This window comes from Lepeophtheirus salmonis, chromosome 8 (assembly GCF_016086655.4).
Source record: "Lepeophtheirus salmonis chromosome 8, UVic_Lsal_1.4, whole genome shotgun sequence".
NCBI lineage: Eukaryota > Metazoa > Arthropoda > Copepoda > Siphonostomatoida > Caligidae > Lepeophtheirus > Lepeophtheirus salmonis.
The window spans coordinates 9,722,564-9,735,241 of NC_052138.2; the positions used below are offsets into that span (position 1 = coordinate 9,722,564).

General features: G+C 25.9%; 1 long non-coding RNA gene across 1 annotated transcript; it reads right to left on the reverse strand.

The window, feature by feature from the left end:
- Positions 1-702: 702 nt before the first annotated feature.
- On the reverse strand, positions 703-9,227 carry LOC121123224 (uncharacterized). The gene is made up of 8 exons (XR_005865948.2): positions 9,209-9,227; positions 8,923-8,937; positions 8,202-8,216; positions 7,848-7,862; positions 4,119-4,133; positions 3,696-3,710; positions 3,398-3,412; positions 703-827 (listed from the first exon to the last, which is right to left on the reverse strand). It is a non-coding gene; the product is annotated as an uncharacterized lncRNA (long non-coding RNA).
- Positions 9,228-12,678: the final 3,451 nt, after the last annotated feature.

Consider the following 12,678-nt stretch of genomic DNA (forward strand, 5'->3'; position numbering starts at 1 on the left):
ACTACGTAAAATATAGTACTTTAATACATAATAAAAGAAAATACAAGACGATAAGAAGAAGAACAAGGGGGAAGGAAATACGAAATACATTACATAACTTATTAGTAATAAGTAATATGCCTTACAATGGTCAAGGAACATTTAGTATAAATGAATACTGAAATAATTGTACTTATATATAGTTTTATCACATCGTAAGCATTTAGAATAATAGTTAATTAATTTATTGAACATTGATGTTGAGTTCCTAAATCCTCATGAGAGTGATATTCAAATGTTGACAGGTAATTTAGAAAAGGCATGTTCCTTCCAAAGTTCATCCTCCAAAATTACAGTGAATTCATTAATTTATGTTGATTATGCAGATTTATTTTCTGGGCTGTACCAAATCTCCAGGCATAACGGTTACGGCCCTTGGGCCGTATGTTTGACACTCCTCCCTTAAACTATAGTTAACATTTTTGAGTCTCTCAATTCATCCCATAAATTTGGATACAAAGGCTAACATTGACTGGAAAAGTGAACCTTTATCCTTTTCCTGATTTTTGTTCGAGATTGTTAAATCAGCACATATCATAATATAAAATTTTGTTAAAAGCTATGAAATAATGTAACATCCACAATGAATAGAGAATTAAGATGACTTTCAACAAAAGTTGAATGCAATGGGAATGAAATTATGAAATAAATGAAAAGACTACATAAATCGAATAATTTATTAATTCATCATACAAATTTTCATGTTTACACTATAGAGTATCATGCATTTTAACGCAACAGTATATTTATAAATACAGATTTAATTAGTGAATGTTGTCTTATAATACCTGAAATATAAAATAAAATATTTGTAATGCAAGTATCAACTATAAATAATTAATAATATAATAATAGTGTTTCATAAAATGTGCCGACAGAAACAGTTTTTTACAAAACAAAATGGTTAAACAGCGGCTCTGCAACAGAGGGGCCATGGTCTCCCCCCTTTCAAAACAATGGCCTTGAAATTTTGCCTCAGGACATTTTTTTTACTTAAAACCATATTACCTCAAGGATATTTCTTCTTGATATATCAATAAATGTTATATATGTATACGTCGTTAATGTCTATTTTTGGTTGAAAATGATATTCCCGTTGAATTTTTTAATTAAAAATATGTAATATTTATTATATTAAAATAGTGAAATTTTGTTGGTGTATACATTGAGCTTTTGTAGCATGATCCCATCATTTCTTCAACATAAAACAACCATTTAATTTTGTTACAGTAATACATAAAACATAGTTGGATCAACAAATTCCAAGGGAACGACAAATTTTAACGAAAAAATAACTAAAAATTTATATACTAAGGTGAATTATATACTTGAGGCCAAATGGCTTTAACGCAAAATGTCCTAAGGATAAGTGGTTTAAGAAAAAATATTTTGAGGCAAAATAGTTTAAGACAAAATTACATAGCGCCTTTCAAAACAGAGCACAGAGCCTAGTAAAGAACTGAAAACTGAATACTGGTGTAGATATTTTTTTTGGAGGGCTCAATTTAAGTGATTTTTGCATAACGATTTGGATCGTAGACCGTTTATTTGTAAGACCGATCCAAATCATTTTTTTCTTTGGGACCGACTATTCTTTGAAACCGGTAAAGACACAACTTTTATAAATGGCCGAATTAATTCGGTCCCCTAAAAATCCTATACTAGTCTCAGACCGGTATAGGATTTTCACATTACTAATAAATACTAAATATTCAGAATATATATTAAATACACTCTGATCCATAGGCATGGGAGATGATCAAATTTTATGAGAACAATTTTAGTTTTGAGGCTATGATTTTTTTAATTTCTTTCTAATTTATACAAAATATTTTGTTTTCTTAAAATTACCCAAATAAATTAATTGATTTATCTCATTTGCCTTCTTCTACACCTATTCACTGATTTAGAACTACATAGTACAGATATAAATACTCTTAAATTATACATTTATTATTATTAATTAGTATTTGGGATAATTAATATAAAAACATTTCCTAGATTATATTTTCAATAAGAACTTTATTTAAACTCACTGTTTGGTAAATATAATATATTTGTCCTAATTTCATATACCATTGAATAGTTGTAAGTTTATATTTCATAGGTTATTTTTTATGTAAATTGTTCAATGAAACTCATAAAGATGAACTTCACTTTACTTGATGATAAATTATGATATCTCCGAATTAGCTGCACCAAGTGGTTTCTAGTGATCTCAAGACTTATCATATGTTCTCCACTATTCTATTATTTAATTAAACTTTTTCTTTAACTAAAGAAAGTATCCGACCCTTTAAATTTTTTGAATAACTTTCTAAAGAGCTTTTCTATGACGTAAATCTATTTATTCTCAGTGTAAAGATAGATACCCATCACTTAATTTAGAAATATGGGAGGGGGGAGATGAGGGTATGTAACCAATACCAGTTTCAGAGAGGCATTGGGAGCACATCGAAAAAACCCACAACATTTAATATATATATTTTTTTTTATAAAACAAAGGCCAAAATTAAATTCAAATCTATAAGAAGAAAAAAGACTCTGTAAATTTTTAGTTTGACAGTAGGTGAAACCAGCTCTCATAAATTTATTTCATAATAATTAAAAATCAATTATTGTTTTCCATTCTAACAATGATACTTAATTCCTGATATTATATTTCCAGTAATAAAATTTAAATCTAATTAAAGGTCACACAAATTATAATTCAATTTAAATTCAATTCCTATTGTTTTTTTAAATTATACATAATATACGTTTATTATGATAATAAATCCTAATTTGTTTAATTTATCCTTCATTTGATTAAATAAAATTCACAATATAAAGAACTTAATCTCTTATTTTGTTGAGAATCAGTCCAAAATTAAATGAATGATTCATTATAGTTCTATTACAACTTAATTTTATAAATACTTAGTAGAGGTGTATGCAGGGGAAGGTTTGGAGAGTCTGTTGTCCCCCCCCCCCCAATTAAGGAAATTTTTGAAAAATTAAAGCTCCAGAAGAAAAAAATTACAGGAGAACACAGGAACAATTTTTTTTAAAGATTTTTCTTTAAAAAATGGTTTTTTGTTCAAATTATGTTATGAATGAAAATTTTAATTTTTGAAATTTTTTTCGCAAAAATTCAATAAACCAACCAAGTCCTCCCTCAATATGATTTTGCAGACACCTCTGCTTCGGATAATTGTTATATAACGGATAACCGAAGCTTAATTTGAGCTATTATGAGATCTGAACTTTACAAAATGTTTAAAAAACTAAATTGGAAAATTTATTAATTCAACAATCAAAGGATAATGTCTGCATACTAATAAATATATAATTATTTAATGAATAAAGGGAAATTTACCGCTTCAGTTAAAGTCTAAAAAAATAAAATATTATAATTAATAATATGTGGAAGTTAAAAAATATATATTTGTAAATATTTATTTCGAATGTCATTATGAACGATATAAATATTGTAATTATTCTTCTACTAGGATTTAATAAAAAAAACATAACTATTTCTGTTAGTTATAAATAAGTGATCAAAGTTAAATTAAAAGTTTTTTAATAGTATAAATAATAGTTAGAAAAAAAAATTATGTCGATAATATTTAATTAATTGTAATATAAAGGACATTTGTTAACGAAGGAAAAATTACCTATTCTTCGGCAGCCTAAAGAAAAAATTATACCTAATTAATGTTAAGTAAAAATTACTATACGGGTAAAATCATATTTTATACAAAAAGTTTTTGGTAAATGATAAAAGTATTGAAATAATGATCGGCCTGGTTTTCCTCGGAAATAAAAAATAATTAATTTTTGGAATGTTGATATATGATTAGATAATTATCGGAGTCAAAATGAACTCCTTTCGCGTAACAAATTTTAAAAAAAACCTTTGTTAAATGATCAATTTAATGAAAAAGGCTTTAATACTTCTGTTATATATAAACAGATAACCAAATCAAAATTTGAGATACTATGAGTTGTATAAAATGCTTGGAAAGCAAATTATAGAAAGATTAAGTCAAAAATCAAAGTTGTAATAAAATTATCAAGTCAAAAAAATGAAAAATTACCACTTCTTCGGTAGCCTAAAGAGAAAATTATACATAATTAATATTAATTGCGAATGAATATACTTGATTAATTATATTTTTAAAGCTAGTTAAAAGTCTTTATACTGCAAGTCCAAGCCAAGTTACAAGTCTTTGTTCACAAGTTCTAGAACATTTTCATTAAGTAAATTTTATGTCCAAGTGCCGTAATCACAGTTTTAGATATGGGGGATAAGTGATCACTTCGATTGACTCACCATTAATCAGGGGCGTTTACAGGATTTTGGGAGAGGGGGAAAGCTTATTCTAATTTTTGGAAGATACTCTAAATTTGAACATATAACCTTTTGTTAGAGAAGAAAAGGTTTAAATTTTTTTTTTACAAAATTTGGACAGTTTTTTAAAAATAATGGTTACGGTAAAATTTTACCAAATTTGGAAGAGGTTTGCAGAACCCCTAAATAATAAGGCTGACAAATATTTCAATTAGGATCACCTAATCAAATTTATTAACAAAGAAAAATATTTTTACCTGCTGCGTTATTTTACACTTGCTCTACTCAAGAAGAATTTTTAAAGCCATTTTATGATAAATAATTTGTAGACTAAATTAACATCAATAGTTTCAAGGAAACTAGATAAACGTGAGCTTAATTTTATAGAATAAATACACTAAATTAATATCTATTTATTGTAAAGGGCAAAAATATTAATTCTACTTTGATATTTCTCAATGAAATATTAGTGGTCGAGCATAGATAAGTTTTTACTTGTTCCAAGGCAAATAAATATCTTTCAGACATTGCATTTGTAGCAGGCATGAAAAGTATCAATTTTGCAATTTTAACCACTTTTGTTAGAACAATTCTTTTGCTATGATACAATCTCCTAAAAAATGAGATTAAATCCCTAATATTGATTTTTTTTTTTGCCTCATATCCAATTTTCAAGGTAATGGAAGGCAATCAGATTAGCTGCACTTGAGCCAGATATTTTTTGATGTATTTATGGTAAAATTAGCAGATTGACTGAAGATATTGTTTTTTCCTTTGATTCATTTTAAGAGACTTTCCTCGAGATCGATATAAATTTTATAATCTGGTTGATTGAATCTCTGTTTTATAAAATTAACCAGGAGATCAAAAGCTTCGTCATATATTTGACGGAAACGTGTTTTTTATTAATCATGAAAATTAAAAATATCCTCTAAACTTTTAATTTTCTTTGAATATGATGTTATATGTCTTTTACGTTGAAGTTTAGGTTCAGAAATACCAAGCTTCGATTGCAAAATGTTTGTTGGAGTGTCTTGCTCAAATTGTCTGTTTACTTCAAAAGGCTTTTGCCACGAGATCAACAAAATAAAATTCAAATAGTAAGATTAAGAACATCACTTCTTCAATTCTAGCTTTCAATTCAGTATCTTTTACATTATCGATAGACCATTTCCAAAGTTTCATCAATTCATTATAATTTTCCAAAAATAGTTATAAAATTTCACCTCAGATTGTCCACCTGGTAGGACAAAATTAATTAACGCTCTATTAATTGTTTGCCGTAGTGTCTCTGATAGTGTCTAACCTAGCATTTATATTAAGTGATTTTTTTAAAGAGTTTGCATATTTCATAAGCTGTACTGAACGTTTATGAAATAATCTTAATATTCTTACAACATTAACAATAGGTTAGTTTAAAGCATGTACATAAACGTGTGTATCAATCACTTTCTTGTAGCAGCAACTCCAGATTTATGACCGGACATAGATGTAGCTCCATGATAACATTGACCGCGAGCATTTTCTAAACTTAAATTTATTCGTAGAGAGAATGTATTTAAAAAAATATATATAATTGGTTCGGAAGATGTATTTGGTAACGGGTGTAGCCCAATCAATTTTTCATTTGCCGTTTAAGGTATAATCAGCTCATCTAATGCAAAAGACAAGTTGTTCAGTATTGGAAACATCGCATGTTTCATCCGTAAGGATGCTGAAGAAAATTGCCAATTTTATCTTTTTAACAATATCAAGTAAAGCTTTCTTGTTTTCAAGAATTTGTTTTTGTATTGCTGAAGAATCAAATCGATTTGTTTTCTTTTCCATCCACAAAATTAATTATTTTGGATCCTTGCCGAATGTATTTAGTTGATAAATACAGTTTTGGAGCTGATTAGGTTTTAGAATAACTGTATTGCATACGTGTATATCGCATTTATTAAGAATCGTGTGCGGAAAACTGCCCTGGGGAAAATTGCGCGTCGAAAATAAGTGAATTTATAATGTGTAATTATTCATCATGAAGTTTGAACAAAATATGGGCAACTTTCCTAACTGGCAATTTTCCTCCAGGGCAATCTTCCACGAGCAATTTTCCCCAGGGCAGTTTTCTTAGTAGCATTAAGAATACCTGTTATTCTCCTCGTAATCAGATTTCTAAAGTTTGAAAGAATACATTCATGACTATGAATGTGAATTAACATATGATTGAGCCTTACAAGTGACTCGTTTCGATCTATCCGTCAAATATTTTTTACCCATTTCCAAAATATGACTTAAATTTATATTCTCATAAATTAACTGTAGCTAAAACTTATTACCCCTAATGTAGTCTTTAATTAACTTGATTTAACCATGACAACACATTCATCCAAGAGTATATGGTACCCTTTGTTATCCGTTTGAATTTTTTTAACTTAGTCAGCCCAATTGGTGCTCCATCTACCCAACTATATCTTAAGGTTTGAGTATCAGTTAAACCTCCTAGGAAATCTTAAGCCTCCACACTTCTGCAATGGAACAAGGCTTTATGTCATACAACTTTTCCGGAACAACATTGAGGTTAGCATTTTGGCAGGATCTGCCAAAGGGGAGAATGTTTTTCTTCTCAGAATTTCATCATTCTCTTTAATACTCATTTACAATTTAAAAGATTACAATTATCTGTGAAACTTTGCTTTGCCATGTCTGTAAACAAGGTAGTCCGGATTTACCTCATCGACTTTTTTTAGAAATTTACGTAAATTTGGATTTTTTTGAACCAATCAAATAAGTAAATTTCAATGAAGAGATTAAAAAAAAAAGATTATAAAATGATACTTCACTGAGACGTTATTCATAAAGTATTTTTCCCCCTCTCAGAACATTCTACCTATGAATATTAGTGGAGGGAGGGGGGATTATGGTACTGAATAAAATACATTGAAGAGTGCTAACTTAGTTTAAGGGAAAGTGGGGCTAATTTGACATATACCTAGCTTGTAGATGTAATATTGGGATCTTATTATAGACAGTAAGCCACTTTTAATATCTATTTCATAACATAGTGAATGGCAAGGTTTATAGAAATACAAATTTATACCGTAACGCGTTTACGAATGATGTTTGACTTCCACCACACTTTTAAAAATAGACGTCATAGTGTATGAGTGGTTGCGTGTTTTCTACAAATATGTTTTTTCTTGCCCAGCAATATTTAATATGTGTTTATTGCCCACTAGTATTAACTTACCTGTGCACCAACTAGCCCCACTCCCTACTTAATATAATTGGCTTTCCCCCCGAAAATCAAATTTGTTTATGTTATTTAGTAAAAATAGATAGCTGAAGTGAATATTAGAGACATTATAAGTTTTGAGAAGTACAAAATATTAAATAAAATAAAATTGAAAATTGATAAACTCAACAATCAAAGGTTAATGACTTCATACTAATGAATATATATTATCAATTAATAAATAAATGTAAAATTTACCGCTTCAGTTGTAGTCTAAACAAATAAAAAAATATAATTAATACAATTACATAGGCAAATATATATTGAAAAAGTAATTGATAAACGATATAAATATTTAGTTTTGGTTTGGACAAAATGTTCAAAAGAACAAATTTAGTCGACTATCGAAGGTTAATGAATTGATCAATAAAAAAAGAATTATTATGATTCATGCACTTGATTTAATCAAAATACATAACTATTTTTTATTTATAAATAAATAACCAAAGTCAAGTGACTGGTTTTATTATAGTGTAAAACATAGTTTGAAAAAATATTAGTTCAAGAATATAAAGTGAATTGTAACATGAAGGAAAACAGTTAAAAAATTACCTGCTCTTCGGTCACCTGAATAAAAATTATACAAAATGAATGTTAGGTAAGAATTAATTATATTTTTACGAACAAAGTTTTGCTACATTATAAATATATTGTAATTATAATCGACCCAGTTATCCGTATAAATCATAAGAATAATTAATAAATAGAAAATTAAGCTCTGTACTTTTTATTTATAAAAGTTAAAATCAATAGTTAAGTAAATAAATTGTTACTTATTTAAAAATACTTTCTTAGATTCAAAATACAATTGTTTTCTTTATACATTGTATTCACACCCGTTGCCATAAGGTTAAAAAAAATATATGTCCAAAAATATTCCTTGAACTAAAAAATTTGTTTTAATTTCATCATAAACTGTTTATTGTATAATGAATTAACAAATTAATATCTCATTTTCCATTCCATGACAAAATAATCAATATTTCTTCATAAAGTATGAACAGTAAAGCTGTGATGTTCAGAAAACTCTTCTATGTGGATAAATTTCCCATCAATTTATCAAAAAATCCTTCCGTCAATTTTCTTTTTATGAAAAAAGAAGGAATTTACTGTTATGGTAAAAATAACTTTTTCTAATTATTGGTCTAAATTATGGTGATCTCATTAAGATCCATCTATTATTTTGTAATTGCATATATTACAAATTTAAAAATAGATACAATTGATAACGGAAGGTGAATAACTACTAGAAAATAAATAATAGAAAATTTACCAATTCAGTTGTAGCCTAAAGAAAAAAATATTCATAATTAATATTCGTAATATTTAATGAAATACTTAGGGTAATATATTAGTCAGTAAACCTTTGTTATATATGTAATAAATATAATACTAAGACATTGATACTTCTTTTAAATATAAAAATATAACTGAAACAAAATTGAAGCTATTTTGTACATTGTACAATATCTTTATAAAAAAAATTATTAAAAATTCAATAACCGAGCAATCAAAGGTTCCTAACTTATAATTATTTAATTAATAAATGAAAAAATTACCGATTCGGTTGTAGTCTAAAACAAAATTAAAAAAATATGATTAATTATATGTGATAATTAATAAAATTATTAAGACAAACTTTTATAGAGAAAGTTATTCAGAACAATATAAATATTATAATGATTTATTGATTCGGTTTTGATCAAAAAACTATTTTTGATATTTGAAAATATATCATCAAAGTAAAATTAAAGATTTTTTTGATAGCATAAAAAATAATTTGGAAAATGATTAATTCGAGAAGTTAATTGCAGCATAAAGGAAAATAGTTTAAAAAAATTATCTGTGCTTCCGTAGCCTAAAGAAAAAATTATACCTAATTAATGTTAAGTAAGAACCAATATACTGGTTAAGTCATCTTTTAACAGAAGCTTTTGGCAAATGATAAATATATTTTAATGAAAATTTGGTTTTCATCGGAAATGAAAAGTAATTAATTAATGTAAAGTTCATTTTTAAATAGATAAACGAAGTCAAAATGAACTCATCTTGAGTTAAAACTTTTACTAAAAACCCTTTGTTAAATGATCAGTTTAATGAAAAAGGCTTTGATAGTTCTGTTATATATTAACAAATAACCAAAGCAAAATTTGAGATACTAACGTTGTATAAAACGCTTTATACAAAAAATTTTAAACGGATTTAATAAACTATAAAAATTGTGATTAAATTATTAAGTCGAGAATATAAAGTTAATTGTAACAAAAAGGAAGGTATTTAACAAATTAAACATTACCTGATCTTCTACCTAAATAAAAATTTATACGTAATTAATGTTATGTAAAAATTATTACACTTGCTTGGTTATATTTTCAAAAGATGTTAAATATACTATATATGTATATCAAATACTACAAGTCCAAGTCGAGTCCCTAGTTTTTGCTCACAAGTCCTTTAAAATCTTTATGTAGTCTAATTCAAGTCCTATGGATACATAAGATACTTGAAGGAGTGTTTTTTAATCAGTGAAAAAATTAAAATGACTTTTGATTCCAAGTTCCGTAACAAGGCCATTGAGCTTCCTCTAAATATATTTTAAAACATTTCAAACTTTCTTATTATTTTTTTTTATATAAGTACTATTTAAAAAAAAGAAGCCATTTAATTTATAAAAAAGTAAAAATTATTCTCTCCAAATTTATCATAGACGTTTAGAAACGTTCGGTACGGCCCAGATATGAGACAAGAGGCACTACATTTACTACAAATATTTCTTTAAAATAAAAATTGCTGCACCAACTGCATTTTTCTAGAACAAGTTTGTTTACGTTCAGTGTGTATTCAATTTGTTTGTTCTCAATTTTTGAGCATTAATTTTATCGTAAATTATTCCTGAATCGTAAAAGAAATGTTTCATATATTTTATAAATATATTGAAAGTAATAAAAATAATTCATAAAAATCGGAATTGGAGAATCAAAAATTACAACTGATTTTATCGATACTGATTCCAATAAAAGCAACCAATTTTACGATTCAATATTCTATTTATCTATTTATGAATGGATAACTAAATTCAAAGCTAACTTATTTCTACTTCAAATTTGTACTAAAAAAATTACAAGTTTAAAAAATACATACTATTGATAACCAAAGCGGAATAATTATGTATCCATAATTAATGTTACGTAATGTTTAATAAAATACTTAGGGTAATTAATTAGTCAGTAAACCTTTGTTATATGATAAATCTGTTACTAAGATGTTGATTCTACTGTTATATATAAATATAAAACAGAAAAAAAATTAGGCTATTTTGTATATTGTGCAATGTATTGATAAAAAAAAATCGAAAATTCAATAACCACGCAATCAAAGGTTCATAACTTATAACTATTTAATGAATAAATAACAAAATTACCGATTCGGTTGTAGTCTAAAACAAAACAAAAATTATAATTAATTATATGTGATAATCAATAGAATTTTTTATGGAATTTTTTATTGAGAAAGTTGTTAATGAACGATATAAATATTATAATAATTTACTGATTCTGTTTTGATCAAAAAACTATTTCTGATATGTGAAAATATATCATCAAAAACAAATTAAAGATTTTTTTTTATGATAGCATAATCAATCATTTTAAAAATGATTTACTCGAGAATATAAAGATAAATGGAACATATTGGAGAATGGTAATAAAATGGAAAAATTACTTGTTCTTCGGGAGCCTAAAGAAAAAATTATACCTAATTAATGTTGAGTAAGAATCACTATACTGGTACAATCATATTGTATACAAAAAGCTTTTGGCAAATGATAAGTGTATTGTATTAACAATCAATTCGGTTTTCATCAAAAATGAAAATTTAATATATAAATAGATAATCAAACTCGAAATATACTCTTTTCGAATAAATTTTTTTATTAAAAAACATTTGTTAAATTATACATTTAATGAAAAAGGCTTTGATACTTCTGTTATATAGAGACAGATTACAAAATCAAAATTTGTGCCACTATGAGTTGTATAAAACCCTTAAAAAACAAATTTGAAAATAGATTTATTTTACAATCAAAGTCGTGATCAAGTTATTAAGTCAAGAACGTAAAATTAATTATAACAGAAAGAAAACTAATGAAAAAATGAAAAAAAAAAAATACCTTCTCCTCGGTAGCCTGAATAAAAAATTGTACATAATTAATGTTAAGTAAGAATTAATATACTTGTTAAAAAAATATTTTTTATGCTAGTTAAAATTACTATACTACAGGTGCAAGACAAATCAAAAGGGTCTTCAATATTTTTTCATTGAGCCTAATTTTTGACCTCAGAAATAATTAGTTAATTTAAAGATATCTTTATAGTAATATAGGTATACAATAATCAAAAAAAATTAGAGCTATTACAAGTTTACAAATAAATTTAGTCAACAATCAAAGGCTAAAGTCTGTATTCAGGTATATATTTACAAATTTAACAAAATATAAAAAATTATAATGATTCATCTACTCGGTTCGATCACAATACATAACTCTCTTTCTTTTTTAAAAATATATATAGTCAAAGTGAAATTGAAGCTTTTTTTGATAGAATAAAAAATTATTTGAAAAATCATTAATTCGAGAATATAAAGTGAATTACAACATAAAATGAAATAGTTAAAAAATTACCTGTGCTTCGGTAGCCTGAATAAAAAATTATACATTTTTAATGTTAAGTAAGAAATAATATACTTGATTAATTATATTTTTACAAAAAAAGTTTTTGCTGCATTATAAATATATTATGATAATAATCAACTCATTTTTCCTCAAAAATAATTAATTATAGAAAAAAGGTACTCTTTACTACTTATTTGGAAAAGTTAACACTCTTAATTAAGTAAATATTCATTACTGATTTAAAAATACTTTTTTACCATAAAAATATCATTGTGTTGTTTTTACATTTTATACACACCTTTTACCATAAGGGTCAAAATAAAATGCATACAAAAATATCCTATGAACTAACAAATTTGT